The sequence below is a fragment of the Hyperolius riggenbachi genome, chromosome 11 (assembly GCF_040937935.1).
Source record: "Hyperolius riggenbachi isolate aHypRig1 chromosome 11, aHypRig1.pri, whole genome shotgun sequence".
Classification (NCBI taxonomy): domain Eukaryota; kingdom Metazoa; phylum Chordata; class Amphibia; order Anura; family Hyperoliidae; genus Hyperolius; species Hyperolius riggenbachi.
Genome location: NC_090656.1, coordinates 98,293,484 through 98,321,088, shown reverse-complemented (window position 1 = coordinate 98,321,088; position 27,605 = coordinate 98,293,484). Strand labels below are relative to the sequence as shown.

At 39.1% G+C, this 27,605-nt stretch overlaps 40 non-coding genes across 40 annotated transcripts; all 40 read right to left on the bottom strand.

Moving 5' to 3' along the window:
• Positions 1-26: 26 nt before the first annotated feature.
• Positions 27-100, bottom strand: TRNAP-UGG (transfer RNA proline (anticodon UGG)). Its single transcript has one exon. It is a non-coding gene; the product is annotated as a tRNA-Pro (tRNA).
• A 620-nt stretch (positions 101-720) lies between these two features.
• Positions 721-794, bottom strand: TRNAT-CGU (transfer RNA threonine (anticodon CGU)). Its single transcript has one exon. It is a non-coding gene; the product is annotated as a tRNA-Thr (tRNA).
• Positions 795-1,415: 621 nt separating this feature from the next.
• Positions 1,416-1,489, bottom strand: TRNAT-CGU (transfer RNA threonine (anticodon CGU)). Its single transcript has one exon. It is a non-coding gene; the product is annotated as a tRNA-Thr (tRNA).
• Positions 1,490-2,110: 621 nt separating this feature from the next.
• Positions 2,111-2,184, bottom strand: TRNAT-CGU (transfer RNA threonine (anticodon CGU)). The gene has a single exon. It is a non-coding gene; the product is annotated as a tRNA-Thr (tRNA).
• Positions 2,185-2,805: 621 nt separating this feature from the next.
• Positions 2,806-2,879, bottom strand: TRNAT-CGU (transfer RNA threonine (anticodon CGU)). Its single transcript has one exon. It is a non-coding gene; the product is annotated as a tRNA-Thr (tRNA).
• A 622-nt stretch (positions 2,880-3,501) lies between these two features.
• Positions 3,502-3,575, bottom strand: TRNAT-CGU (transfer RNA threonine (anticodon CGU)). The gene has a single exon. It is a non-coding gene; the product is annotated as a tRNA-Thr (tRNA).
• Positions 3,576-4,196: 621 nt separating this feature from the next.
• Positions 4,197-4,270, bottom strand: TRNAT-CGU (transfer RNA threonine (anticodon CGU)). The gene has a single exon. It is a non-coding gene; the product is annotated as a tRNA-Thr (tRNA).
• Positions 4,271-4,892: 622 nt separating this feature from the next.
• Positions 4,893-4,966, bottom strand: TRNAT-CGU (transfer RNA threonine (anticodon CGU)). The gene has a single exon. It is a non-coding gene; the product is annotated as a tRNA-Thr (tRNA).
• Positions 4,967-5,587: 621 nt separating this feature from the next.
• TRNAT-CGU (transfer RNA threonine (anticodon CGU)) lies at positions 5,588-5,661 on the bottom strand. Its single transcript has one exon. It is a non-coding gene; the product is annotated as a tRNA-Thr (tRNA).
• Positions 5,662-6,282: 621 nt separating this feature from the next.
• Positions 6,283-6,356, bottom strand: TRNAP-UGG (transfer RNA proline (anticodon UGG)). Its single transcript has one exon. It is a non-coding gene; the product is annotated as a tRNA-Pro (tRNA).
• Positions 6,357-6,951: 595 nt separating this feature from the next.
• TRNAT-CGU (transfer RNA threonine (anticodon CGU)) lies at positions 6,952-7,025 on the bottom strand. Its single transcript has one exon. It is a non-coding gene; the product is annotated as a tRNA-Thr (tRNA).
• A 621-nt stretch (positions 7,026-7,646) lies between these two features.
• TRNAT-CGU (transfer RNA threonine (anticodon CGU)) lies at positions 7,647-7,720 on the bottom strand. The gene has a single exon. It is a non-coding gene; the product is annotated as a tRNA-Thr (tRNA).
• A 621-nt stretch (positions 7,721-8,341) lies between these two features.
• TRNAT-CGU (transfer RNA threonine (anticodon CGU)) lies at positions 8,342-8,415 on the bottom strand. The gene has a single exon. It is a non-coding gene; the product is annotated as a tRNA-Thr (tRNA).
• Positions 8,416-9,037: 622 nt separating this feature from the next.
• Positions 9,038-9,111, bottom strand: TRNAT-CGU (transfer RNA threonine (anticodon CGU)). The gene has a single exon. It is a non-coding gene; the product is annotated as a tRNA-Thr (tRNA).
• A 621-nt stretch (positions 9,112-9,732) lies between these two features.
• Positions 9,733-9,806, bottom strand: TRNAT-CGU (transfer RNA threonine (anticodon CGU)). Its single transcript has one exon. It is a non-coding gene; the product is annotated as a tRNA-Thr (tRNA).
• Positions 9,807-10,428: 622 nt separating this feature from the next.
• On the bottom strand, positions 10,429-10,502 carry TRNAT-CGU (transfer RNA threonine (anticodon CGU)). The gene has a single exon. It is a non-coding gene; the product is annotated as a tRNA-Thr (tRNA).
• A 621-nt stretch (positions 10,503-11,123) lies between these two features.
• TRNAT-CGU (transfer RNA threonine (anticodon CGU)) lies at positions 11,124-11,197 on the bottom strand. Its single transcript has one exon. It is a non-coding gene; the product is annotated as a tRNA-Thr (tRNA).
• Positions 11,198-11,818: 621 nt separating this feature from the next.
• Positions 11,819-11,892, bottom strand: TRNAP-UGG (transfer RNA proline (anticodon UGG)). Its single transcript has one exon. It is a non-coding gene; the product is annotated as a tRNA-Pro (tRNA).
• A 620-nt stretch (positions 11,893-12,512) lies between these two features.
• Positions 12,513-12,586, bottom strand: TRNAT-CGU (transfer RNA threonine (anticodon CGU)). Its single transcript has one exon. It is a non-coding gene; the product is annotated as a tRNA-Thr (tRNA).
• A 621-nt stretch (positions 12,587-13,207) lies between these two features.
• On the bottom strand, positions 13,208-13,281 carry TRNAT-CGU (transfer RNA threonine (anticodon CGU)). The gene has a single exon. It is a non-coding gene; the product is annotated as a tRNA-Thr (tRNA).
• Positions 13,282-13,902: 621 nt separating this feature from the next.
• Positions 13,903-13,976, bottom strand: TRNAT-CGU (transfer RNA threonine (anticodon CGU)). The gene has a single exon. It is a non-coding gene; the product is annotated as a tRNA-Thr (tRNA).
• A 621-nt stretch (positions 13,977-14,597) lies between these two features.
• TRNAT-CGU (transfer RNA threonine (anticodon CGU)) lies at positions 14,598-14,671 on the bottom strand. Its single transcript has one exon. It is a non-coding gene; the product is annotated as a tRNA-Thr (tRNA).
• Positions 14,672-15,293: 622 nt separating this feature from the next.
• TRNAT-CGU (transfer RNA threonine (anticodon CGU)) lies at positions 15,294-15,367 on the bottom strand. The gene has a single exon. It is a non-coding gene; the product is annotated as a tRNA-Thr (tRNA).
• A 621-nt stretch (positions 15,368-15,988) lies between these two features.
• Positions 15,989-16,062, bottom strand: TRNAT-CGU (transfer RNA threonine (anticodon CGU)). Its single transcript has one exon. It is a non-coding gene; the product is annotated as a tRNA-Thr (tRNA).
• A 622-nt stretch (positions 16,063-16,684) lies between these two features.
• On the bottom strand, positions 16,685-16,758 carry TRNAT-CGU (transfer RNA threonine (anticodon CGU)). The gene has a single exon. It is a non-coding gene; the product is annotated as a tRNA-Thr (tRNA).
• A 621-nt stretch (positions 16,759-17,379) lies between these two features.
• Positions 17,380-17,453, bottom strand: TRNAT-CGU (transfer RNA threonine (anticodon CGU)). The gene has a single exon. It is a non-coding gene; the product is annotated as a tRNA-Thr (tRNA).
• Positions 17,454-18,075: 622 nt separating this feature from the next.
• On the bottom strand, positions 18,076-18,149 carry TRNAT-CGU (transfer RNA threonine (anticodon CGU)). Its single transcript has one exon. It is a non-coding gene; the product is annotated as a tRNA-Thr (tRNA).
• A 621-nt stretch (positions 18,150-18,770) lies between these two features.
• TRNAT-CGU (transfer RNA threonine (anticodon CGU)) lies at positions 18,771-18,844 on the bottom strand. The gene has a single exon. It is a non-coding gene; the product is annotated as a tRNA-Thr (tRNA).
• A 622-nt stretch (positions 18,845-19,466) lies between these two features.
• On the bottom strand, positions 19,467-19,540 carry TRNAT-CGU (transfer RNA threonine (anticodon CGU)). The gene has a single exon. It is a non-coding gene; the product is annotated as a tRNA-Thr (tRNA).
• A 621-nt stretch (positions 19,541-20,161) lies between these two features.
• Positions 20,162-20,235, bottom strand: TRNAT-CGU (transfer RNA threonine (anticodon CGU)). The gene has a single exon. It is a non-coding gene; the product is annotated as a tRNA-Thr (tRNA).
• Positions 20,236-20,856: 621 nt separating this feature from the next.
• TRNAP-UGG (transfer RNA proline (anticodon UGG)) lies at positions 20,857-20,930 on the bottom strand. The gene has a single exon. It is a non-coding gene; the product is annotated as a tRNA-Pro (tRNA).
• A 620-nt stretch (positions 20,931-21,550) lies between these two features.
• On the bottom strand, positions 21,551-21,624 carry TRNAT-CGU (transfer RNA threonine (anticodon CGU)). The gene has a single exon. It is a non-coding gene; the product is annotated as a tRNA-Thr (tRNA).
• A 621-nt stretch (positions 21,625-22,245) lies between these two features.
• Positions 22,246-22,319, bottom strand: TRNAT-CGU (transfer RNA threonine (anticodon CGU)). Its single transcript has one exon. It is a non-coding gene; the product is annotated as a tRNA-Thr (tRNA).
• A 621-nt stretch (positions 22,320-22,940) lies between these two features.
• TRNAT-CGU (transfer RNA threonine (anticodon CGU)) lies at positions 22,941-23,014 on the bottom strand. The gene has a single exon. It is a non-coding gene; the product is annotated as a tRNA-Thr (tRNA).
• Positions 23,015-23,635: 621 nt separating this feature from the next.
• TRNAT-CGU (transfer RNA threonine (anticodon CGU)) lies at positions 23,636-23,709 on the bottom strand. The gene has a single exon. It is a non-coding gene; the product is annotated as a tRNA-Thr (tRNA).
• Positions 23,710-24,331: 622 nt separating this feature from the next.
• TRNAT-CGU (transfer RNA threonine (anticodon CGU)) lies at positions 24,332-24,405 on the bottom strand. The gene has a single exon. It is a non-coding gene; the product is annotated as a tRNA-Thr (tRNA).
• Positions 24,406-25,026: 621 nt separating this feature from the next.
• On the bottom strand, positions 25,027-25,100 carry TRNAT-CGU (transfer RNA threonine (anticodon CGU)). Its single transcript has one exon. It is a non-coding gene; the product is annotated as a tRNA-Thr (tRNA).
• Positions 25,101-25,722: 622 nt separating this feature from the next.
• TRNAT-CGU (transfer RNA threonine (anticodon CGU)) lies at positions 25,723-25,796 on the bottom strand. The gene has a single exon. It is a non-coding gene; the product is annotated as a tRNA-Thr (tRNA).
• Positions 25,797-26,417: 621 nt separating this feature from the next.
• TRNAT-CGU (transfer RNA threonine (anticodon CGU)) lies at positions 26,418-26,491 on the bottom strand. The gene has a single exon. It is a non-coding gene; the product is annotated as a tRNA-Thr (tRNA).
• Positions 26,492-27,112: 621 nt separating this feature from the next.
• TRNAP-UGG (transfer RNA proline (anticodon UGG)) lies at positions 27,113-27,186 on the bottom strand. Its single transcript has one exon. It is a non-coding gene; the product is annotated as a tRNA-Pro (tRNA).
• Between the last annotated feature and the right edge of the window lie 419 nt (positions 27,187-27,605).

Here is a 27,605-nt window from a genome sequence, read left to right as displayed (position 1 = left end):
TGACTTGGTGATAATAAGATGAGCAAAGGCACTGCTGAGGGTTGAACTCAGGATCTCCTGTTTCCAAGACAGGTGCTTTAACCAACTAAGCCACAGCACCCATACGCTGATTAGCAGTTATTGGTTATTGTGACACAGCACTCTTTTTTCTTTGCATTTGCATTCTCAGTTTTTTAACATTTTTTTTTCAATAGTTTTTCAGGCCTACTTTTCCCTGCCTAAGAGTATACACATAGTCCACCTAAAAGGGAATGGAAAACTTTTAGGACAAAATTGTTGAAAAGAATGTTGTGCAACTTCCAAATTATGAAAATGAAAGCTGTGGCAAAACCGATGAGTTTTGTGCCACAGAAGCCAGTCACTATTATATTTCATGTAGGTGCTGTGGCTTAGTAATTAAGTTTTATACAATGTTTCTTCTTGTAGAAGCAGAAATTTTACTTGAAGAAGTCTTGGCTAGGCAAGTGCGGGTTAAGCTCCCATCCATGTTGAGTATAGCATCCCAAAAGACTTGTTAGTGACCTTTACCTATTGTCAGAGATGGAAGGTAGTACGTCAAACCAAACTGATAAGAAAATGTTTAGTTCAGATGTGGTGGAAACAGTGGGCATAGCGAATGCAAGTTTCCTGTGAGCAAATATGGGTGAAGCTCAAAGATGTGATCCCGAAAATCTGGGATGTAAACAGCAGGCAATGACTTGGTGATAATAAGATGAGCAAAGGCACTGCTGAGGGTTGAACTCAGGATCTCCTGTTTACGAGACAGGTGCTTTAACCAACTAAGCCACAGCACCCATACGCTGATTAGCAGTTATTGGTTATTGTGACACAGCACTCTTTTTTCTTTGCATTTGCATTCTCAGTTTTTTAACATTTTTTTTTCAATAGTTTTTCAGGCCTACTTTTCCCTGCCTAAGAGTATACACATAGTCCACCTAAAAGGGAATGGAAAACTTTTAGGACAAAATTGTTGAAAAGAATGTTGTGCAACTTCCAAATTATGAAAATGAAAGCTGTGGCAAAACCGATGAGTTTTGTGCCACAGAAGCCAGTCACTATTATATTTCATGTAGGTGCTGTGGCTTAGTAATTAAGTTTTATACAATGTTTCTTATTGTAGAAGCAGAAATTTTACTTGAAGAAGTCTTGGCTAGGCAAGTGCGGGTTAAGCTCCCATCCATGTTGAGTATAGCATCCCAAAAGACTTGTTAGTGACCTTTACCTATTGTCAGAGATGGAAGGTAGTACGTCAAACCAAACTGATAAGAAAATGTCTTTGTTCAGATGTGGTGGAAACAGTGGGCATAGCGAATGCAAGTTTCCTGTGAGCAAATATGGGTGAAGCTCAAAGATGTGATCCCGAAAATCTGGGATGTAAACAGCAGGCAATGACTTGGTGATAATAAGATGAGCAAAGGCACTGCTGAGGGTTGAACTCAGGATCTCCTGTTTACGAGACAGGTGCTTTAACCAACTAAGCCACAGCACCCATACGCTGATTAGCAGTTATTGGTTATTGTGACACAGCACTCTTTTTTCTTTGCATTTGCATTCTCAGTTTTTTAACATTTTTTTTTCAATAGTTTTTCAGGCCTACTTTTCCCTGCCTAAGAGTATACACATAGTCCACCTAAAAGGGAATGGAAAACTTTTAGGACAAAATTGTTGAAAAGAATGTTGTGCAACTTCCAAATTATGAAAATGAAAGCTGTGGCAAAACCGATGAGTTTTGTGCCACAGAAGCCAGTCACTATTATATTTCATGTAGGTGCTGTGGCTTAGTAATTAAGTTTTATACAATGTTTCTTCTTGTAGAAGCAGAAATTTTACTTGAAGAAGTCTTGGCTAGGCAAGTGCGGGTTAAGCTCCCATCCATGTTGAGTATAGCATCCCAAAAGACTTGTTAGTGACCTTTACCTATTGTCAGAGATGGAAGGTAGTACGTCAAACCAAACTGATAAGAAAATGTCTTTTTTCAGATGTGGTGGAAACAGTGGGCATAGCGAATGCAAGTTTCCTGTGAGCAAATATGGGTGAAGCTCAAAGATGTGATCCCGAAAATCTGGGATGTAAACAGCAGGCAATGACTTGGTGATAATAAGATGAGAAAAGGCACTGCTGAGAGTTGAACTCAGGATCTCCTGTTTACGAGACAGGCGCTTTAACCAACTAAGCCACAGCACCCATACGCTGATTAGCAGTTATTGGTTATTGTGGCACAGCACTCTTTTTTCTTTGCATTTGCATTCTCAGTTTTTTAACATTTTTTTTTCAATAGTTTTTCAGGCCTACTTTTCCCTGCCTAAGAGTATACACATAGTCCACCTAAAAGGGAATGGAAAACTTTTAGGACAAAATTGTTGAAAAGAATGTTGTGCAACTTCCAAATTATGAAAATGAAAGCTGTGGCAAAACCGATGAGTTTTGTGCCACAGAAGCCAGTCACTATTATATTTCATGTAGGTGCTGTGGCTTAGTAATTAAGTTTTATACAATGTTTCTTCTTGTAGAAGCAGAAATTTTACTTGAAGAAGTCTTGGCTAGGCAAGTGCGGGTTAAGCTCCCATCCATGTTGAGTATAGCATCCCAAAAGACTTGTTAGTGACCTTTACCTATTGTCAGAGATGGAAGGTAGTACGTCAAACCAAACTGATAAGAAAATGTCTTTTTTCAGATGTGGTGGAAACAGTGGGCATAGCGAATGCAAGTTTCCTGTGAGCAAATATGGGTGAAGCTCAAAGATGTGATCCCGAAAATCTGGGATGTAAACAGCAGGCAATGACTTGGTGATAATAAGATGAGAAAAGGCACTGCTGAGAGTTGAACTCAGGATCTCCTGTTTACGAGACAGGCGCTTTAACCAACTAAGCCACAGCACCCATACGCTGATTAGCAGTTATTGGTTATTGTGGCACAGCACTCTTTTTTCTTTGCATTTGCATTCTCAGTTTTTTAACATTTTTTTTTTCAATAGTTTTTCAGGCCTACTTTTCCCTGCCTAAGAGTATACACATAGTCCACCTAAAAGGGAATGGAAAACTTTTAGGACAAAATTGTTGAAAAGAATGTTGTGCAACTTCCAAAATATGATAATGAAAGCTGTGGCAAAACCGATGAGTTTTGTGCCACAGAAGCCAGTCACTATTATATTTCATGTAGGTGCTGTGGCTTAGTAATTAAGTTTTATACAATGTTTCTTATTGTAGAAGCAGAAATTTTACTTGAAGAAGTCTTGGCTAGGCAAGTGCGGGTTAAGCTCCCATCCATGTTGAGTATAGCATCCCAAAAGACTTGTTAGTGACCTTTACCTATTGTCAGAGATGGAAGGTAGTACGTCAAACCAAACTGATAAGAAAATGTCTTTGTTCAGATGTGGTGGAAACAGTGGGCATAGCGAATGCAAGTTTCCTGTGAGCAAATATGGGTGAAGCTCAAAGATGTGATCCCGAAAATCTGGGATGTAAACAGCAGGCAATGACTTGGTGATAATAAGATGAGAAAAGGCACTGCTGAGAGTTGAACTCAGGATCTCCTGTTTACGAGACAGGCGCTTTAACCAACTAAGCCACAGCACCCATACGCTGATTAGCAGTTATTGGTTATTGTGGCACAGCACTCTTTTTTCTTTGCATTTGCATTCTCAGTTTTTTAACATTTTTTTTTTCAATAGTTTTTCAGGCCTACTTTTCCCTGCCTAAGAGTATACACATAGTCCACCTAAAAGGGAATGGAAAACTTTTAGGACAAAATTGTTGAAAAGAATGTTGTGCAACTTCCAAAATATGATAATGAAAGCTGTGGCAAAACCGATGAGTTTTGTGCCACAGAAGCCAGTCACTATTATATTTCATGTAGGTGCTGTGGCTTAGTAATTAAGTTTTATACAATGTTTCTTATTGTAGAAGCAGAAATTTTACTTGAAGAAGTCTTGGCTAGGCAAGTGTGGGTTAAGCTCCCATCCATGTTGAGTATAGCATCCCAAAAGACTTGTTAGTGACCTTTACCTATTGTCAGAGACGGAAGGTAGTACGTCAAACCAAACTGATAAGAAAATGTTTAGTTCAGATGTGGTGGAAACAGTGGGCATAGCGAATGCAAGTTTCCTGTGAGCAAATATGGGTGAAGCTCAAAGATGTGATCCCGAAAATCTGGGATGTAAACAGCAGGCAATGACTTGGTGATAATAAGATGAGCAAAGGCACTGCTGAGAGTTGAACTCAGGATCTCCTGTTTACGAGACAGGCGCTTTAACCAACTAAGCCACAGCACCCATACGCTGATTAGCAGTTATTGGTTATTGTGGCACAGCACTCTTTTTTCTTTGCATTTGCATTCTCAGTTTTTTAACATTTTTTTTTTCAATAGTTTTTCAGGCCTACTTTTCCCTGCCTAAGAGTATACACATAGTCCACCTAAAAGGGAATGGAAAACTTTTAGGACAAAATTGTTGAAAAGAATGTTGTGCAACTTCCAAAATATGATAATGAAAGCTGTGGCAAAACCGATGAGTTTTGTGCCACAGAAGCCAGTCACTATTATATTTCATGTAGGTGCTGTGGCTTAGTAATTAAGTTTTATACAATGTTTCTTATTGTAGAAGCAGAAATTTTACTTGAAGAAGTCTTGGCTAGGCAAGTGCGGGTTAAGCTCCCATCCATGTTGAGTATAGCATCCCAAAAGACTTGTTAGTGACCTTTACCTATTGTCAGAGATGGAAGGTAGTACGTCAAACCAAACTGATAAGAAAATGTCTTTGTTCAGATGTGGTGGAAACAGTGGGCATAGCGAATGCAAGTTTCCTGTGAGCAAATATGGGTGAAGCTCAAAGATGTGATCCCGAAAATCTGGGATGTAAACAGCAGGCAATGACTTGGTGATAATAAGATGAGCAAAGGCACTGCTGAGAGTTGAACTCAGGATCTCCTGTTTACGAGACAGGCGCTTTAACCAACTAAGCCACAGCACCCATACGCTGATTAGCAGTTATTGGTTATTGTGGCACAGCACTCTTTTTTCTTTGCATTTGCATTCTCAGTTTTTTAACATTTTTTTTTCAATAGTTTTTCAGGCCTACTTTTCCCTGCCTAAGAGTATACACATAGTCCACCTAAAAGGGAATGGAAAACTTTTAGGACAAAATTGTTGAAAAGAATGTTGTGCAACTTCCAAAATATGATAATGAAAGCTGTGGCAAAACCGATGAGTTTTGTGCCACAGAAGCCAGTCACTATTACATTTCATGTAGGTGCTGTGGCTTAGTAATTAAGTTTTATACAATGTTTCTTATTGTAGAAGCAGAAATTTTACTTGAAGAAGTCTTGGCTAGGCAAGTGCGGGTTAAGCTCCCATCCATGTTGAGTATAGCATCCCAAAAGACTTGTTAGTGACCTTTACCTATTGTCAGAGATGGAAGGTAGTACGTCAAACCAAACTGATAAGAAAATGTCTTTGTTCAGATGTGGTGGAAACAGTGGGCATAGCGAATGCAAGTTTCCTGTGAGCAAATATGGGTGAAGCTCAAAGATGTGATCCCGAAAATCTGGGATGTAAACAGCAGGCAATGACTTGGTGATAATAAGATGAGAAAAGGCACTGCTGAGAGTTGAACTCAGGATCTCCTGTTTACGAGACAGGCGCTTTAACCAACTAAGCCACAGCACCCATACGCTGATTAGCAGTTATTGGTTATTGTGGCACAGCACTCTTTTTTCTTTGCATTTGCATTCTCAGTTTTTTAACATTTTTTTTTTCAATAGTTTTTCAGGCCTACTTTTCCCTGCCTAAGAGTATACACATAGTCCACCTAAAAGGGAATGGAAAACTTTTAGGACAAAATTGTTGAAAAGAATGTTGTGCAACTTCCAAAATATGATAATGAAAGCTGTGGCAAAACCGATGAGTTTTGTGCCACAGAAGCCAGTCACTATTATATTTCATGTAGGTGCTGTGGCTTAGTAATTAAGTTTTATACAATGTTTCTTATTGTAGAAGCAGAAATTTTACTTGAAGAAGTCTTGGCTAGGCAAGTGCGGGTTAAGCTCCCATCCATGTTGAGTATAGCATCCCAAAAGACTTGTTAGTGACCTTTACCTATTGTCAGAGATGGAAGGTAGTACGTCAAACCAAACTGATAAGAAAATGTTTAGTTCAGATGTGGTGGAAACAGTGGGCATAGCGAATGCAAGTTTCCTGTGAGCAAATATGGGTGAAGCTCAAAGATGTGATCCCGAAAATCTGGGATGTAAACAGCAGGCAATGACTTGGTGATAATAAGATGAGCAAAGGCACTGCTGAGGGTTGAACTCAGGATCTCCTGTTTCCAAGACAGGTGCTTTAACCAACTAAGCCACAGCACCCATACGCTGATTAGCAGTTATTGGTTATTGTGACACAGCACTCTTTTTTCTTTGCATTTGCATTCTCAGTTTTTTAACATTTTTTTTTCAATAGTTTTTCAGGCCTACTTTTCCCTGCCTAAGAGTATACACATAGTCCACCTAAAAGGGAATGGAAAACTTTTAGGACAAAATTGTTGAAAAGAATGTTGTGCAACTTCCAAATTATGAAAATGAAAGCTGTGGCAAAACCGATGAGTTTTGTGCCACAGAAGCCAGTCACTATTATATTTCATGTAGGTGCTGTGGCTTAGTAATTAAGTTTTATACAATGTTTCTTCTTGTAGAAGCAGAAATTTTACTTGAAGAAGTCTTGGCTAGGCAAGTGCGGGTTAAGCTCCCATCCATGTTGAGTATAGCATCCCAAAAGACTTGTTAGTGACCTTTACCTATTGTCAGAGATGGAAGGTAGTACGTCAAACCAAACTGATAAGAAAATGTCTTTGTTCAGATGTGGTGGAAACAGTGGGCATAGCGAATGCAAGTTTCCTGTGAGCAAATATGGGTGAAGCTCAAAGATGTGATCCCGAAAATCTGGTGATAATAAGATGAGCAAAGGCACTGCTGAGAGTTGAACTCAGGATCTCCTGTTTACGAGACAGGCGCTTTAACCAACTAAGCCACAGCACCCATACGCTGATTAGCAGTTATTGGTTATTGTGGCACAGCACTCTTTTTTCTTTGCATTTGCATTCTCAGTTTTTTAACATTTTTTTTTTCAATAGTTTTTCAGGCCTACTTTTCCCTGCCTAAGAGTATACACATAGTCCACCTAAAAGGGAATGGAAAACTTTTAGGACAAAATTGTTGAAAAGAATGTTGTGCAACTTCCAAAATATGATAATGAAAGCTGTGGCAAAACCGATGAGTTTTGTGCCACAGAAGCCAGTCACTATTATATTTCATGTAGGTGCTGTGGCTTAGTAATTAAGTTTTATACAATGTTTCTTATTGTAGAAGCAGAAATTTTACTTGAAGAAGTCTTGGCTAGGCAAGTGCGGGTTAAGCTCCCATCCATGTTGAGTATAGCATCCCAAAAGACTTGTTAGTGACCTTTACCTATTGTCAGAGATGGAAGGTAGTACGTCAAACCAAACTGATAAGAAAATGTTTAGTTCAGATGTGGTGGAAACAGTGGGCATAGCGAATGCAAGTTTCCTGTGAGCAAATATGGGTGAAGCTCAAAGATGTGATCCCGAAAATCTGGGATGTAAACAGCAGGCAATGACTTGGTGATAATAAGATGAGCAAAGGCACTGCTGAGGGTTGAACTCAGGATCTCCTGTTTACGAGACAGGTGCTTTAACCAACTAAGCCACAGCACCCATACGCTGATTAGCAGTTATTGGTTATTGTGACACAGCACTCTTTTTTCTTTGCATTTGCATTCTCAGTTTTTTAACATTTTTTTTTCAATAGTTTTTCAGGCCTACTTTTCCCTGCCTAAGAGTATACACATAGTCCACCTAAAAGGGAATGGAAAACTTTTAGGACAAAATTGTTGAAAAGAATGTTGTGCAACTTCCAAATTATGAAAATGAAAGCTGTGGCAAAACCGATGAGTTTTGTGCCACAGAAGCCAGTCACTATTATATTTCATGTAGGTGCTGTGGCTTAGTAATTAAGTTTTATACAATGTTTCTTCTTGTAGAAGCAGAAATTTTACTTGAAGAAGTCTTGGCTAGGCAAGTGCGGGTTAAGCTCCCATCCATGTTGAGTATAGCATCCCAAAAGACTTGTTAGTGACCTTTACCTATTGTCAGAGATGGAAGGTAGTACGTCAAACCAAACTGATAAGAAAATGTCTTTTTTCAGATGTGGTGGAAACAGTGGGCATAGCGAATGCAAGTTTCCTGTGAGCAAATATGGGTGAAGCTCAAAGATGTGATCCCGAAAATCTGGGATGTAAACAGCAGGCAATGACTTGGTGATAATAAGATGAGAAAAGGCACTGCTGAGAGTTGAACTCAGGATCTCCTGTTTACGAGACAGGCGCTTTAACCAACTAAGCCACAGCACCCATACGCTGATTAGCAGTTATTGGTTATTGTGGCACAGCACTCTTTTTTCTTTGCATTTGCATTCTCAGTTTTTTAACATTTTTTTTTTCAATAGTTTTTCAGGCCTACTTTTCCCTGCCTAAGAGTATACACATAGTCCACCTAAAAGGGAATGGAAAACTTTTAGGACAAAATTGTTGAAAAGAATGTTGTGCAACTTCCAAAATATGATAATGAAAGCTGTGGCAAAACCGATGAGTTTTGTGCCACAGAAGCCAGTCACTATTATATTTCATGTAGGTGCTGTGGCTTAGTAATTAAGTTTTATACAATGTTTCTTATTGTAGAAGCAGAAATTTTACTTGAAGAAGTCTTGGCTAGGCAAGTGCGGGTTAAGCTCCCATCCATGTTGAGTATAGCATCCCAAAAGACTTGTTAGTGACCTTTACCTATTGTCAGAGATGGAAGGTAGTACGTCAAACCAAACTGATAAGAAAATGTCTTTGTTCAGATGTGGTGGAAACAGTGGGCATAGCGAATGCAAGTTTCCTGTGAGCAAATATGGGTGAAGCTCAAAGATGTGATCCCGAAAATCTGGGATGTAAACAGCAGGCAATGACTTGGTGATAATAAGATGAGCAAAGGCACTGCTGAGGGTTGAACTCAGGATCTCCTGTTTACGAGACAGGTGCTTTAACCAACTAAGCCACAGCACCCATACGCTGATTAGCAGTTATTGGTTATTGTGACACAGCACTCTTTTTTCTTTGCATTTGCATTCTCAGTTTTTTAACATTTTTTTTTCAATAGTTTTTCAGGCCTACTTTTCCCTGCCTAAGAGTATACACATAGTCCACCTAAAAGGGAATGGAAAACTTTTAGGACAAAATTGTTGAAAAGAATGTTGTGCAACTTCCAAATTATGAAAATGAAAGCTGTGGCAAAACCGATGAGTTTTGTGCCACAGAAGCCAGTCACTATTATATTTCATGTAGGTGCTGTGGCTTAGTAATTAAGTTTTATACAATGTTTCTTCTTGTAGAAGCAGAAATTTTACTTGAAGAAGTCTTGGCTAGGCAAGTGCGGGTTAAGCTCCCATCCATGTTGAGTATAGCATCCCAAAAGACTTGTTAGTGACCTTTACCTATTGTCAGAGATGGAAGGTAGTACGTCAAACCAAACTGATAAGAAAATGTCTTTTTTCAGATGTGGTGGAAACAGTGGGCATAGCGAATGCAAGTTTCCTGTGAGCAAATATGGGTGAAGCTCAAAGATGTGATCCCGAAAATCTGGGATGTAAACAGCAGGCAATGACTTGGTGATAATAAGATGAGAAAAGGCACTGCTGAGAGTTGAACTCAGGATCTCCTGTTTACGAGACAGGCGCTTTAACCAACTAAGCCACAGCACCCATACGCTGATTAGCAGTTATTGGTTATTGTGGCACAGCACTCTTTTTTCTTTGCATTTGCATTCTCAGTTTTTTAACATTTTTTTTTTCAATAGTTTTTCAGGCCTACTTTTCCCTGCCTAAGAGTATACACATAGTCCACCTAAAAGGGAATGGAAAACTTTTAGGACAAAATTGTTGAAAAGAATGTTGTGCAACTTCCAAAATATGATAATGAAAGCTGTGGCAAAACCGATGAGTTTTGTGCCACAGAAGCCAGTCACTATTATATTTCATGTAGGTGCTGTGGCTTAGTAATTAAGTTTTATACAATGTTTCTTATTGTAGAAGCAGAAATTTTACTTGAAGAAGTCTTGGCTAGGCAAGTGCGGGTTAAGCTCCCATCCATGTTGAGTATAGCATCCCAAAAGACTTGTTAGTGACCTTTACCTATTGTCAGAGATGGAAGGTAGTACGTCAAACCAAACTGATAAGAAAATGTCTTTGTTCAGATGTGGTGGAAACAGTGGGCATAGCGAATGCAAGTTTCCTGTGAGCAAATATGGGTGAAGCTCAAAGATGTGATCCCGAAAATCTGGGATGTAAACAGCAGGCAATGACTTGGTGATAATAAGATGAGAAAAGGCACTGCTGAGAGTTGAACTCAGGATCTCCTGTTTACGAGACAGGCGCTTTAACCAACTAAGCCACAGCACCCATACGCTGATTAGCAGTTATTGGTTATTGTGGCACAGCACTCTTTTTTCTTTGCATTTGCATTCTCAGTTTTTTAACATTTTTTTTTTCAATAGTTTTTCAGGCCTACTTTTCCCTGCCTAAGAGTATACACATAGTCCACCTAAAAGGGAATGGAAAACTTTTAGGACAAAATTGTTGAAAAGAATGTTGTGCAACTTCCAAAATATGATAATGAAAGCTGTGGCAAAACCGATGAGTTTTGTGCCACAGAAGCCAGTCACTATTATATTTCATGTAGGTGCTGTGGCTTAGTAATTAAGTTTTATACAATGTTTCTTATTGTAGAAGCAGAAATTTTACTTGAAGAAGTCTTGGCTAGGCAAGTGTGGGTTAAGCTCCCATCCATGTTGAGTATAGCATCCCAAAAGACTTGTTAGTGACCTTTACCTATTGTCAGAGACGGAAGGTAGTACGTCAAACCAAACTGATAAGAAAATGTTTAGTTCAGATGTGGTGGAAACAGTGGGCATAGCGAATGCAAGTTTCCTGTGAGCAAATATGGGTGAAGCTCAAAGATGTGATCCCGAAAATCTGGGATGTAAACAGCAGGCAATGACTTGGTGATAATAAGATGAGCAAAGGCACTGCTGAGAGTTGAACTCAGGATCTCCTGTTTACGAGACAGGCGCTTTAACCAACTAAGCCACAGCACCCATACGCTGATTAGCAGTTATTGGTTATTGTGGCACAGCACTCTTTTTTCTTTGCATTTGCATTCTCAGTTTTTTAACATTTTTTTTTTCAATAGTTTTTCAGGCCTACTTTTCCCTGCCTAAGAGTATACACATAGTCCACCTAAAAGGGAATGGAAAACTTTTAGGACAAAATTGTTGAAAAGAATGTTGTGCAACTTCCAAAATATGATAATGAAAGCTGTGGCAAAACCGATGAGTTTTGTGCCACAGAAGCCAGTCACTATTATATTTCATGTAGGTGCTGTGGCTTAGTAATTAAGTTTTATACAATGTTTCTTATTGTAGAAGCAGAAATTTTACTTGAAGAAGTCTTGGCTAGGCAAGTGCGGGTTAAGCTCCCATCCATGTTGAGTATAGCATCCCAAAAGACTTGTTAGTGACCTTTACCTATTGTCAGAGATGGAAGGTAGTACGTCAAACCAAACTGATAAGAAAATGTTTAGTTCAGATGTGGTGGAAACAGTGGGCATAGCGAATGCAAGTTTCCTGTGAGCAAATATGGGTGAAGCTCAAAGATGTGATCCCGAAAATCTGGGATGTAAACAGCAGGCAATGACTTGGTGATAATAAGATGAGCAAAGGCACTGCTGAGGGTTGAACTCAGGATCTCCTGTTTCCAAGACAGGTGCTTTAACCAACTAAGCCACAGCACCCATACGCTGATTAGCAGTTATTGGTTATTGTGACACAGCACTCTTTTTTCTTTGCATTTGCATTCTCAGTTTTTTAACATTTTTTTTTCAATAGTTTTTCAGGCCTACTTTTCCCTGCCTAAGAGTATACACATAGTCCACCTAAAAGGGAATGGAAAACTTTTAGGACAAAATTGTTGAAAAGAATGTTGTGCAACTTCCAAATTATGAAAATGAAAGCTGTGGCAAAACCGATGAGTTTTGTGCCACAGAAGCCAGTCACTATTATATTTCATGTAGGTGCTGTGGCTTAGTAATTAAGTTTTATACAATGTTTCTTCTTGTAGAAGCAGAAATTTTACTTGAAGAAGTCTTGGCTAGGCAAGTGCGGGTTAAGCTCCCATCCATGTTGAGTATAGCATCCCAAAAGACTTGTTAGTGACCTTTACCTATTGTCAGAGATGGAAGGTAGTACGTCAAACCAAACTGATAAGAAAATGTTTAGTTCAGATGTGGTGGAAACAGTGGGCATAGCGAATGCAAGTTTCCTGTGAGCAAATATGGGTGAAGCTCAAAGATGTGATCCCGAAAATCTGGGATGTAAACAGCAGGCAATGACTTGGTGATAATAAGATGAGCAAAGGCACTGCTGAGGGTTGAACTCAGGATCTCCTGTTTACGAGACAGGTGCTTTAACCAACTAAGCCACAGCACCCATACGCTGATTAGCAGTTATTGGTTATTGTGACACAGCACTCTTTTTTCTTTGCATTTGCATTCTCAGTTTTTTAACATTTTTTTTTCAATAGTTTTTCAGGCCTACTTTTCCCTGCCTAAGAGTATACACATAGTCCACCTAAAAGGGAATGGAAAACTTTTAGGACAAAATTGTTGAAAAGAATGTTGTGCAACTTCCAAATTATGAAAATGAAAGCTGTGGCAAAACCGATGAGTTTTGTGCCACAGAAGCCAGTCACTATTATATTTCATGTAGGTGCTGTGGCTTAGTAATTAAGTTTTATACAATGTTTCTTATTGTAGAAGCAGAAATTTTACTTGAAGAAGTCTTGGCTAGGCAAGTGCGGGTTAAGCTCCCATCCATGTTGAGTATAGCATCCCAAAAGACTTGTTAGTGACCTTTACCTATTGTCAGAGATGGAAGGTAGTACGTCAAACCAAACTGATAAGAAAATGTCTTTGTTCAGATGTGGTGGAAACAGTGGGCATAGCGAATGCAAGTTTCCTGTGAGCAAATATGGGTGAAGCTCAAAGATGTGATCCCGAAAATCTGGGATGTAAACAGCAGGCAATGACTTGGTGATAATAAGATGAGCAAAGGCACTGCTGAGGGTTGAACTCAGGATCTCCTGTTTACGAGACAGGTGCTTTAACCAACTAAGCCACAGCACCCATACGCTGATTAGCAGTTATTGGTTATTGTGACACAGCACTCTTTTTTCTTTGCATTTGCATTCTCAGTTTTTTAACATTTTTTTTTCAATAGTTTTTCAGGCCTACTTTTCCCTGCCTAAGAGTATACACATAGTCCACCTAAAAGGGAATGGAAAACTTTTAGGACAAAATTGTTGAAAAGAATGTTGTGCAACTTCCAAATTATGAAAATGAAAGCTGTGGCAAAACCGATGAGTTTTGTGCCACAGAAGCCAGTCACTATTATATTTCATGTAGGTGCTGTGGCTTAGTAATTAAGTTTTATACAATGTTTCTTCTTGTAGAAGCAGAAATTTTACTTGAAGAAGTCTTGGCTAGGCAAGTGCGGGTTAAGCTCCCATCCATGTTGAGTATAGCATCCCAAAAGACTTGTTAGTGACCTTTACCTATTGTCAGAGATGGAAGGTAGTACGTCAAACCAAACTGATAAGAAAATGTCTTTTTTCAGATGTGGTGGAAACAGTGGGCATAGCGAATGCAAGTTTCCTGTGAGCAAATATGGGTGAAGCTCAAAGATGTGATCCCGAAAATCTGGGATGTAAACAGCAGGCAATGACTTGGTGATAATAAGATGAGAAAAGGCACTGCTGAGAGTTGAACTCAGGATCTCCTGTTTACGAGACAGGCGCTTTAACCAACTAAGCCACAGCACCCATACGCTGATTAGCAGTTATTGGTTATTGTGGCACAGCACTCTTTTTTCTTTGCATTTGCATTCTCAGTTTTTTAACATTTTTTTTTCAATAGTTTTTCAGGCCTACTTTTCCCTGCCTAAGAGTATACACATAGTCCACCTAAAAGGGAATGGAAAACTTTTAGGACAAAATTGTTGAAAAGAATGTTGTGCAACTTCCAAATTATGAAAATGAAAGCTGTGGCAAAACCGATGAGTTTTGTGCCACAGAAGCCAGTCACTATTATATTTCATGTAGGTGCTGTGGCTTAGTAATTAAGTTTTATACAATGTTTCTTCTTGTAGAAGCAGAAATTTTACTTGAAGAAGTCTTGGCTAGGCAAGTGCGGGTTAAGCTCCCATCCATGTTGAGTATAGCATCCCAAAAGACTTGTTAGTGACCTTTACCTATTGTCAGAGATGGAAGGTAGTACGTCAAACCAAACTGATAAGAAAATGTCTTTTTTCAGATGTGGTGGAAACAGTGGGCATAGCGAATGCAAGTTTCCTGTGAGCAAATATGGGTGAAGCTCAAAGATGTGATCCCGAAAATCTGGGATGTAAACAGCAGGCAATGACTTGGTGATAATAAGATGAGAAAAGGCACTGCTGAGAGTTGAACTCAGGATCTCCTGTTTACGAGACAGGCGCTTTAACCAACTAAGCCACAGCACCCATACGCTGATTAGCAGTTATTGGTTATTGTGGCACAGCACTCTTTTTTCTTTGCATTTGCATTCTCAGTTTTTTAACATTTTTTTTTTCAATAGTTTTTCAGGCCTACTTTTCCCTGCCTAAGAGTATACACATAGTCCACCTAAAAGGGAATGGAAAACTTTTAGGACAAAATTGTTGAAAAGAATGTTGTGCAACTTCCAAAATATGATAATGAAAGCTGTGGCAAAACCGATGAGTTTTGTGCCACAGAAGCCAGTCACTATTATATTTCATGTAGGTGCTGTGGCTTAGTAATTAAGTTTTATACAATGTTTCTTATTGTAGAAGCAGAAATTTTACTTGAAGAAGTCTTGGCTAGGCAAGTGCGGGTTAAGCTCCCATCCATGTTGAGTATAGCATCCCAAAAGACTTGTTAGTGACCTTTACCTATTGTCAGAGATGGAAGGTAGTACGTCAAACCAAACTGATAAGAAAATGTCTTTGTTCAGATGTGGTGGAAACAGTGGGCATAGCGAATGCAAGTTTCCTGTGAGCAAATATGGGTGAAGCTCAAAGATGTGATCCCGAAAATCTGGGATGTAAACAGCAGGCAATGACTTGGTGATAATAAGATGAGAAAAGGCACTGCTGAGAGTTGAACTCAGGATCTCCTGTTTACGAGACAGGCGCTTTAACCAACTAAGCCACAGCACCCATACGCTGATTAGCAGTTATTGGTTATTGTGGCACAGCACTCTTTTTTCTTTGCATTTGCATTCTCAGTTTTTTAACATTTTTTTTTTCAATAGTTTTTCAGGCCTACTTTTCCCTGCCTAAGAGTATACACATAGTCCACCTAAAAGGGAATGGAAAACTTTTAGGACAAAATTGTTGAAAAGAATGTTGTGCAACTTCCAAAATATGATAATGAAAGCTGTGGCAAAACCGATGAGTTTTGTGCCACAGAAGCCAGTCACTATTATATTTCATGTAGGTGCTGTGGCTTAGTAATTAAGTTTTATACAATGTTTCTTATTGTAGAAGCAGAAATTTTACTTGAAGAAGTCTTGGCTAGGCAAGTGTGGGTTAAGCTCCCATCCATGTTGAGTATAGCATCCCAAAAGACTTGTTAGTGACCTTTACCTATTGTCAGAGACGGAAGGTAGTACGTCAAACCAAACTGATAAGAAAATGTTTAGTTCAGATGTGGTGGAAACAGTGGGCATAGCGAATGCAAGTTTCCTGTGAGCAAATATGGGTGAAGCTCAAAGATGTGATCCCGAAAATCTGGGATGTAAACAGCAGGCAATGACTTGGTGATAATAAGATGAGCAAAGGCACTGCTGAGAGTTGAACTCAGGATCTCCTGTTTACGAGACAGGCGCTTTAACCAACTAAGCCACAGCACCCATACGCTGATTAGCAGTTATTGGTTATTGTGGCACAGCACTCTTTTTTCTTTGCATTTGCATTCTCAGTTTTTTAACATTTTTTTTTTCAATAGTTTTTCAGGCCTACTTTTCCCTGCCTAAGAGTATACACATAGTCCACCTAAAAGGGAATGGAAAACTTTTAGGACAAAATTGTTGAAAAGAATGTTGTGCAACTTCCAAAATATGATAATGAAAGCTGTGGCAAAACCGATGAGTTTTGTGCCACAGAAGCCAGTCACTATTATATTTCATGTAGGTGCTGTGGCTTAGTAATTAAGTTTTATACAATGTTTCTTATTGTAGAAGCAGAAATTTTACTTGAAGAAGTCTTGGCTAGGCAAGTGCGGGTTAAGCTCCCATCCATGTTGAGTATAGCATCCCAAAAGACTTGTTAGTGACCTTTACCTATTGTCAGAGATGGAAGGTAGTACGTCAAACCAAACTGATAAGAAAATGTCTTTGTTCAGATGTGGTGGAAACAGTGGGCATAGCGAATGCAAGTTTCCTGTGAGCAAATATGGGTGAAGCTCAAAGATGTGATCCCGAAAATCTGGGATGTAAACAGCAGGCAATGACTTGGTGATAATAAGATGAGCAAAGGCACTGCTGAGAGTTGAACTCAGGATCTCCTGTTTACGAGACAGGCGCTTTAACCAACTAAGCCACAGCACCCATACGCTGATTAGCAGTTATTGGTTATTGTGGCACAGCACTCTTTTTTCTTTGCATTTGCATTCTCAGTTTTTTAACATTTTTTTTTCAATAGTTTTTCAGGCCTACTTTTCCCTGCCTAAGAGTATACACATAGTCCACCTAAAAGGGAATGGAAAACTTTTAGGACAAAATTGTTGAAAAGAATGTTGTGCAACTTCCAAAATATGATAATGAAAGCTGTGGCAAAACCGATGAGTTTTGTGCCACAGAAGCCAGTCACTATTACATTTCATGTAGGTGCTGTGGCTTAGTAATTAAGTTTTATACAATGTTTCTTATTGTAGAAGCAGAAATTTTACTTGAAGAAGTCTTGGCTAGGCAAGTGCGGGTTAAGCTCCCATCCATGTTGAGTATAGCATCCCAAAAGACTTGTTAGTGACCTTTACCTATTGTCAGAGATGGAAGGTAGTACGTCAAACCAAACTGATAAGAAAATGTCTTTGTTCAGATGTGGTGGAAACAGTGGGCATAGCGAATGCAAGTTTCCTGTGAGCAAATATGGGTGAAGCTCAAAGATGTGATCCCGAAAATCTGGGATGTAAACAGCAGGCAATGACTTGGTGATAATAAGATGAGAAAAGGCACTGCTGAGAGTTGAACTCAGGATCTCCTGTTTACGAGACAGGCGCTTTAACCAACTAAGCCACAGCACCCATACGCTGATTAGCAGTTATTGGTTATTGTGGCACAGCACTCTTTTTTCTTTGCATTTGCATTCTCAGTTTTTTAACATTTTTTTTTTCAATAGTTTTTCAGGCCTACTTTTCCCTGCCTAAGAGTATACACATAGTCCACCTAAAAGGGAATGGAAAACTTTTAGGACAAAATTGTTGAAAAGAATGTTGTGCAACTTCCAAAATATGATAATGAAAGCTGTGGCAAAACCGATGAGTTTTGTGCCACAGAAGCCAGTCACTATTATATTTCATGTAGGTGCTGTGGCTTAGTAATTAAGTTTTATACAATGTTTCTTATTGTAGAAGCAGAAATTTTACTTGAAGAAGTCTTGGCTAGGCAAGTGCGGGTTAAGCTCCCATCCATGTTGAGTATAGCATCCCAAAAGACTTGTTAGTGACCTTTACCTATTGTCAGAGATGGAAGGTAGTACGTCAAACCAAACTGATAAGAAAATGTCTTTGTTCAGATGTGGTGGAAACAGTGGGCATAGCGAATGCAAGTTTCCTGTGAGCAAATATGGGTGAAGCTCAAAGATGTGATCCCGAAAATCTGGGATGTAAACAGCAGGCAATGACTTGGTGATAATAAGATGAGCAAAGGCACTGCTGAGGGTTGAACTCAGGATCTCCTGTTTACGAGACAGGTGCTTTAACCAACTAAGCCACAGCACCCATACGCTGATTAGCAGTTATTGGTTATTGTGACACAGCACTCTTTTTTCTTTGCATTTGCATTCTCAGTTTTTTAACATTTTTTTTTCAATAGTTTTTCAGGCCTACTTTTCCCTGCCTAAGAGTATACACATAGTCCACCTAAAAGGGAATGGAAAACTTTTAGGACAAAATTGTTGAAAAGAATGTTGTGCAACTTCCAAATTATGAAAATGAAAGCTGTGGCAAAACCGATGAGTTTTGTGCCACAGAAGCCAGTCACTATTATATTTCATGTAGGTGCTGTGGCTTAGTAATTAAGTTTTATACAATGTTTCTTCTTGTAGAAGCAGAAATTTTACTTGAAGAAGTCTTGGCTAGGCAAGTGCGGGTTAAGCTCCCATCCATGTTGAGTATAGCATCCCAAAAGACTTGTTAGTGACCTTTACCTATTGTCAGAGATGGAAGGTAGTACGTCAAACCAAACTGATAAGAAAATGTCTTTTTTCAGATGTGGTGGAAACAGTGGGCATAGCGAATGCAAGTTTCCTGTGAGCAAATATGGGTGAAGCTCAAAGATGTGATCCCGAAAATCTGGGATGTAAACAGCAGGCAATGACTTGGTGATAATAAGATGAGAAAAGGCACTGCTGAGAGTTGAACTCAGGATCTCCTGTTTACGAGACAGGCGCTTTAACCAACTAAGCCACAGCACCCATACGCTGATTAGCAGTTATTGGTTATTGTGGCACAGCACTCTTTTTTCTTTGCATTTGCATTCTCAGTTTTTTAACATTTTTTTTTTCAATAGTTTTTCAGGCCTACTTTTCCCTGCCTAAGAGTATACACATAGTCCACCTAAAAGGGAATGGAAAACTTTTAGGACAAAATTGTTGAAAAGAATGTTGTGCAACTTCCAAAATATGATAATGAAAGCTGTGGCAAAACCGATGAGTTTTGTGCCACAGAAGCCAGTCACTATTATATTTCATGTAGGTGCTGTGGCTTAGTAATTAAGTTTTATACAATGTTTCTTATTGTAGAAGCAGAAATTTTACTTGAAGAAGTCTTGGCTAGGCAAGTGCGGGTTAAGCTCCCATCCATGTTGAGTATAGCATCCCAAAAGACTTGTTAGTGACCTTTACCTATTGTCAGAGATGGAAGGTAGTACGTCAAACCAAACTGATAAGAAAATGTCTTTGTTCAGATGTGGTGGAAACAGTGGGCATAGCGAATGCAAGTTTCCTGTGAGCAAATATGGGTGAAGCTCAAAGATGTGATCCCGAAAATCTGGGATGTAAACAGCAGGCAATGACTTGGTGATAATAAGATGAGAAAAGGCACTGCTGAGAGTTGAACTCAGGATCTCCTGTTTACGAGACAGGCGCTTTAACCAACTAAGCCACAGCACCCATACGCTGATTAGCAGTTATTGGTTATTGTGGCACAGCACTCTTTTTTCTTTGCATTTGCATTCTCAGTTTTTTAACATTTTTTTTTTCAATAGTTTTTCAGGCCTACTTTTCCCTGCCTAAGAGTATACACATAGTCCACCTAAAAGGGAATGGAAAACTTTTAGGACAAAATTGTTGAAAAGAATGTTGTGCAACTTCCAAAATATGATAATGAAAGCTGTGGCAAAACCGATGAGTTTTGTGCCACAGAAGCCAGTCACTATTATATTTCATGTAGGTGCTGTGGCTTAGTAATTAAGTTTTATACAATGTTTCTTATTGTAGAAGCAGAAATTTTACTTGAAGAAGTCTTGGCTAGGCAAGTGTGGGTTAAGCTCCCATCCATGTTGAGTATAGCATCCCAAAAGACTTGTTAGTGACCTTTACCTATTGTCAGAGACGGAAGGTAGTACGTCAAACCAAACTGATAAGAAAATGTTTAGTTCAGATGTGGTGGAAACAGTGGGCATAGCGAATGCAAGTTTCCTGTGAGCAAATATGGGTGAAGCTCAAAGATGTGATCCCGAAAATCTGGGATGTAAACAGCAGGCAATGACTTGGTGATAATAAGATGAGCAAAGGCACTGCTGAGAGTTGAACTCAGGATCTCCTGTTTACGAGACAGGCGCTTTAACCAACTAAGCCACAGCACCCATACGCTGATTAGCAGTTATTGGTTATTGTGGCACAGCACTCTTTTTTCTTTGCATTTGCAGTCTCAGTTTTTTAACATTTTTTTTTTCAATAGTTTTTCAGGCCTACTTTTCCCTGCCTAAGAGTATACACATAGTCCACCTAAAAGGGAATGGAAAACTTTTAGGACAAAATTGTTGAAAAGAATGTTGTGCAACTTCCAAAATATGATAATGAAAGCTGTGGCAAAACCGATGAGTTTTGTGCCACAGAAGCCAGTCACTATTATATTTCATGTAGGTGCTGTGGCTTAGTAATTAAGTTTTATACAATGTTTCTTATTGTAGAAGCAGAAATTTTACTTGAAGAAGTCTTGGCTAGGCAAGTGCGGGTTAAGCTCCCATCCATGTTGAGTATAGCATCCCAAAAGACTTGTTAGTGACCTTTACCTATTGTCAGAGATGGAAGGTAGTACGTCAAACCAAACTGATAAGAAAATGTTTAGTTCAGATGTGGTGGAAACAGTGGGCATAGCGAATGCAAGTTTCCTGTGAGCAAATATGGGTGAAGCTCAAAGATGTGATCCCGAAAATCTGGGATGTAAACAGCAGGCAATGACTTGGTGATAATAAGATGAGCAAAGGCACTGCTGAGGGTTGAACTCAGGATCTCCTGTTTCCAAGACAGGTGCTTTAACCAACTAAGCCACAGCACCCATACGCTGATTAGCAGTTATTGGTTATTGTGACACAGCACTCTTTTTTCTTTGCATTTGCATTCTCAGTTTTTTAACATTTTTTTTTCAATAGTTTTTCAGGCCTACTTTTCCCTGCCTAAGAGTATACACATAGTCCACCTAAAAGGGAATGGAAAACTTTTAGGACAAAATTGTTGAAAAGAATGTTGTGCAACTTCCAAATTATGAAAATGAAAGCTGTGGCAAAACCGATGAGTTTTGTGCCACAGAAGCCAGTCACTATTATATTTCATGTAGGTGCTGTGGCTTAGTAATTAAGTTTTATACAATGTTTCTTCTTGTAGAAGCAGAAATTTTACTTGAAGAAGTCTTGGCTAGGCAAGTGCGGGTTAAGCTCCCATCCATGTTGAGTATAGCATCCCAAAAGACTTGTTAGTGACCTTTACCTATTGTCAGAGATGGAAGGTAGTACGTCAAACCAAACTGATAAGAAAATGTTTAGTTCAGATGTGGTGGAAACAGTGGGCATAGCGAATGCAAGTTTCCTGTGAGCAAATATGGGTGAAGCTCAAAGATGTGATCCCGAAAATCTGGGATGTAAACAGCAGGCAATGACTTGGTGATAATAAGATGAGCAAAGGCACTGCTGAGGGTTGAACTCAGGATCTCCTGTTTACGAGACAGGTGCTTTAACCAACTAAGCCACAGCACCCATACGCTGATTAGCAGTTATTGGTTATTGTGACACAGCACTCTTTTTTCTTTGCATTTGCATTCTCAGTTTTTTAACATTTTTTTTTCAATAGTTTTTCAGGCCTACTTTTCCCTGCCTAAGAGTATACACATAGTCCACCTAAAAGGGAATGGAAAACTTTTAGGACAAAATTGTTGAAAAGAATGTTGTGCAACTTCCAAATTATGAAAATGAAAGCTGTGGCAAAACCGATGAGTTTTGTGCCACAGAAGCCAGTCACTATTATATTTCATGTAGGTGCTGTGGCTTAGTAATTAAGTTTTATACAATGTTTCTTATTGTAGAAGCAGAAATTTTACTTGAAGAAGTCTTGGCTAGGCAAGTGCGGGTTAAGCTCCCATCCATGTTGAGTATAGCATCCCAAAAGACTTGTTAGTGACCTTTACCTATTGTCAGAGATGGAAGGTAGTACGTCAAACCAAACTGATAAGAAAATGTCTTTGTTCAGATGTGGTGGAAACAGTGGGCATAGCGAATGCAAGTTTCCTGTGAGCAAATATGGGTGAAGCTCAAAGATGTGATCCCGAAAATCTGGGATGTAAACAGCAGGCAATGACTTGGTGATAATAAGATGAGCAAAGGCACTGCTGAGGGTTGAACTCAGGATCTCCTGTTTACGAGACAGGTGCTTTAACCAACTAAGCCACAGCACCCATACGCTGATTAGCAGTTATTGGTTATTGTGACACAGCACTCTTTTTTCTTTGCATTTGCATTCTCAGTTTTTTAACATTTTTTTTTCAATAGTTTTTCAGGCCTACTTTTCCCTGCCTAAGAGTATACACATAGTCCACCTAAAAGGGAATGGAAAACTTTTAGGACAAAATTGTTGAAAAGAATGTTGTGCAACTTCCAAATTATGAAAATGAAAGCTGTGGCAAAACCGATGAGTTTTGTGCCACAGAAGCCAGTCACTATTATATTTCATGTAGGTGCTGTGGCTTAGTAATTAAGTTTTATACAATGTTTCTTCTTGTAGAAGCAGAAATTTTACTTGAAGAAGTCTTGGCTAGGCAAGTGCGGGTTAAGCTCCCATCCATGTTGAGTATAGCATCCCAAAAGACTTGTTAGTGACCTTTACCTATTGTCAGAGATGGAAGGTAGTACGTCAAACCAAACTGATAAGAAAATGTCTTTTTTCAGATGTGGTGGAAACAGTGGGCATAGCGAATGCAAGTTTCCTGTGAGCAAATATGGGTGAAGCTCAAAGATGTGATCCCGAAAATCTGGGATGTAAACAGCAGGCAATGACTTGGTGATAATAAGATGAGAAAAGGCACTGCTGAGAGTTGAACTCAGGATCTCCTGTTTACGAGACAGGCGCTTTAACCAACTAAGCCACAGCACCCATACGCTGATTAGCAGTTATTGGTTATTGTGGCACAGCACTCTTTTTTCTTTGCATTTGCATTCTCAGTTTTTTAACATTTTTTTTTCAATAGTTTTTCAGGCCTACTTTTCCCTGCCTAAGAGTATACACATAGTCCACCTAAAAGGGAATGGAAAACTTTTAGGACAAAATTGTTGAAAAGAATGTTGTGCAACTTCCAAATTATGAAAATGAAAGCTGTGGCAAAACCGATGAGTTTTGTGCCACAGAAGCCAGTCACTATTATATTTCATGTAGGTGCTGTGGCTTAGTAATTAAGTTTTATACAATGTTTCTTCTTGTAGAAGCAGAAATTTTACTTGAAGAAGTCTTGGCTAGGCAAGTGCGGGTTAAGCTCCCATCCATGTTGAGTATAGCATCCCAAAAGACTTGTTAGTGACCTTTACCTATTGTCAGAGATGGAAGGTAGTACGTCAAACCAAACTGATAAGAAAATGTCTTTTTTCAGATGTGGTGGAAACAGTGGGCATAGCGAATGCAAGTTTCCTGTGAGCAAATATGGGTGAAGCTCAAAGATGTGATCCCGAAAATCTGGGATGTAAACAGCAGGCAATGACTTGGTGATAATAAGATGAGAAAAGGCACTGCTGAGAGTTGAACTCAGGATCTCCTGTTTACGAGACAGGCGCTTTAACCAACTAAGCCACAGCACCCATACGCTGATTAGCAGTTATTGGTTATTGTGGCACAGCACTCTTTTTTCTTTGCATTTGCATTCTCAGTTTTTTAACATTTTTTTTTTCAATAGTTTTTCAGGCCTACTTTTCCCTGCCTAAGAGTATACACATAGTCCACCTAAAAGGGAATGGAAAACTTTTAGGACAAAATTGTTGAAAAGAATGTTGTGCAACTTCCAAAATATGATAATGAAAGCTGTGGCAAAACCGATGAGTTTTGTGCCACAGAAGCCAGTCACTATTATATTTCATGTAGGTGCTGTGGCTTAGTAATTAAGTTTTATACAATGTTTCTTATTGTAGAAGCAGAAATTTTACTTGAAGAAGTCTTGGCTAGGCAAGTGCGGGTTAAGCTCCCATCCATGTTGAGTATAGCATCCCAAAAGACTTGTTAGTGACCTTTACCTATTGTCAGAGATGGAAGGTAGTACGTCAAACCAAACTGATAAGAAAATGTCTTTGTTCAGATGTGGTGGAAACAGTGGGCATAGCGAATGCAAGTTTCCTGTGAGCAAATATGGGTGAAGCTCAAAGATGTGATCCCGAAAATCTGGGATGTAAACAGCAGGCAATGACTTGGTGATAATAAGATGAGAAAAGGCACTGCTGAGAGTTGAACTCAGGATCTCCTGTTTACGAGACAGGCGCTTTAACCAACTAAGCCACAGCACCCATACGCTGATTAGCAGTTATTGGTTATTGTGGCACAGCACTCTTTTTTCTTTGCATTTGCATTCTCAGTTTTTTAACATTTTTTTTTTCAATAGTTTTTCAGGCCTACTTTTCCCTGCCTAAGAGTATACACATAGTCCACCTAAAAGGGAATGGAAAACTTTTAGGACAAAATTGTTGAAAAGAATGTTGTGCAACTTCCAAAATATGATAATGAAAGCTGTGGCAAAACCGATGAGTTTTGTGCCACAGAAGCCAGTCACTATTATATTTCATGTAGGTGCTGTGGCTTAGTAATTAAGTTTTATACAATGTTTCTTATTGTAGAAGCAGAAATTTTACTTGAAGAAGTCTTGGCTAGGCAAGTGTGGGTTAAGCTCCCATCCATGTTGAGTATAGCATCCCAAAAGACTTGTTAGTGACCTTTACCTATTGTCAGAGACGGAAGGTAGTACGTCAAACCAAACTGATAAGAAAATGTTTAGTTCAGATGTGGTGGAAACAGTGGGCATAGCGAATGCAAGTTTCCTGTGAGCAAATATGGGTGAAGCTCAAAGATGTGATCCCGAAAATCTGGGATGTAAACAGCAGGCAATGACTTGGTGATAATAAGATGAGCAAAGGCACTGCTGAGAGTTGAACTCAGGATCTCCTGTTTACGAGACAGGCGCTTTAACCAACTAAGCCACAGCACCCATACGCTGATTAGCAGTTATTGGTTATTGTGGCACAGCACTCTTTTTTCTTTGCATTTGCATTCTCAGTTTTTTAACATTTTTTTTTTCAATAGTTTTTCAGGCCTACTTTTCCCTGCCTAAGAGTATACACATAGTCCACCTAAAAGGGAATGGAAAACTTTTAGGACAAAATTGTTGAAAAGAATGTTGTGCAACTTCCAAAATATGATAATGAAAGCTGTGGCAAAACCGATGAGTTTTGTGCCACAGAAGCCAGTCACTATTATATTTCATGTAGGTGCTGTGGCTTAGTAATTAAGTTTTATACAATGTTTCTTATTGTAGAAGCAGAAATTTTACTTGAAGAAGTCTTGGCTAGGCAAGTGCGGGTTAAGCTCCCATCCATGTTGAGTATAGCATCCCAAAAGACTTGTTAGTGACCTTTACCTATTGTCAGAGATGGAAGGTAGTACGTCAAACCAAACTGATAAGAAAATGTCTTTGTTCAGATGTGGTGGAAACAGTGGGCATAGCGAATGCAAGTTTCCTGTGAGCAAATATGGGTGAAGCTCAAAGATGTGATCCCGAAAATCTGGGATGTAAACAGCAGGCAATGACTTGGTGATAATAAGATGAGCAAAGGCACTGCTGAGAGTTGAACTCAGGATCTCCTGTTTACGAGACAGGCGCTTTAACCAACTAAGCCACAGCACCCATACGCTGATTAGCAGTTATTGGTTATTGTGGCACAGCACTCTTTTTTCTTTGCATTTGCATTCTCAGTTTTTTAACATTTTTTTTTCAATAGTTTTTCAGGCCTACTTTTCCCTGCCTAAGAGTATACACATAGTCCACCTAAAAGGGAATGGAAAACTTTTAGGACAAAATTGTTGAAAAGAATGTTGTGCAACTTCCAAAATATGATAATGAAAGCTGTGGCAAAACCGATGAGTTTTGTGCCACAGAAGCCAGTCACTATTACATTTCATGTAGGTGCTGTGGCTTAGTAATTAAGTTTTATACAATGTTTCTTATTGTAGAAGCAGAAATTTTACTTGAAGAAGTCTTGGCTAGGCAAGTGCGGGTTAAGCTCCCATCCATGTTGAGTATAGCATCCCAAAAGACTTGTTAGTGACCTTTACCTATTGTCAGAGATGGAAGGTAGTACGTCAAACCAAACTGATAAGAAAATGTCTTTGTTCAGATGTGGTGGAAACAGTGGGCATAGCGAATGCAAGTTTCCTGTGAGCAAATATGGGTGAAGCTCAAAGATGTGATCCCGAAAATCTGGGATGTAAACAGCAGGCAATGACTTGGTGATAATAAGATGAGAAAAGGCACTGCTGAGAGTTGAACTCAGGATCTCCTGTTTACGAGACAGGCGCTTTAACCAACTAAGCCACAGCACCCATACGCTGATTAGCAGTTATTGGTTATTGTGGCACAGCACTCTTTTTTCTTTGCATTTGCATTCTCAGTTTTTTAACATTTTTTTTTTCAATAGTTTTTCAGGCCTACTTTTCCCTGCCTAAGAGTATACACATAGTCCACCTAAAAGGGAATGGAAAACTTTTAGGACAAAATTGTTGAAAAGAATGTTGTGCAACTTCCAAAATATGATAATGAAAGCTGTGGCAAAACCGATGAGTTTTGTGCCACAGAAGCCAGTCACTATTATATTTCATGTAGGTGCTGTGGCTTAGTAATTAAGTTTTATACAATGTTTCTTATTGTAGAAGCAGAAATTTTACTTGAAGAAGTCTTGGCTAGGCAAGTGCGGGTTAAGCTCCCATCCATGTTGAGTATAGCATCCCAAAAGACTTGTTAGTGACCTTTACCTATTGTCAGAGATGGAAGGTAGTACGTCAAACCAAACTGATAAGAAAATGTTTAGTTCAGATGTGGTGGAAACAGTGGGCATAGCGAATGCAAGTTTCCTGTGAGCAAATATGGGTGAAGCTCAAAGATGTGATCCCGAAAATCTGGGATGTAAACAGCAGGCAATGACTTGGTGATAATAAGATGAGCAAAGGCACTGCTGAGGGTTGAACTCAGGATCTCCTGTTTCCAAGACAGGTGCTTTAACCAACTAAGCCACAGCACCCATACGCTGATTAGCAGTTATTGGTTATTGTGACACAGCACTCTTTTTTCTTTGCATTTGCATTCTCAGTTTTTTAACATTTTTTTTTCAATAGTTTTTCAGGCCTACTTTTCCCTGCCTAAGAGTATACACATAGTCCACCTAAAAGGGAATGGAAAACTTTTAGGACAAAATTGTTGAAAAGAATGTTGTGCAACTTCCAAATTATGAAAATGAAAGCTGTGGCAAAACCGATGAGTTTTGTGCCACAGAAGCCAGTCACTATTATATTTCATGTAGGTGCTGTGGCTTAGTAATTAAGTTTTATACAATGTTTCTTCTTGTAGAAGCAGAAATTTTACTTGAAGAAGTCTTGGCTAGGCAAGTGCGGGTTAAGCTCCCATCCATGTTGAGTATAGCATCCCAAAAGACTTGTTAGT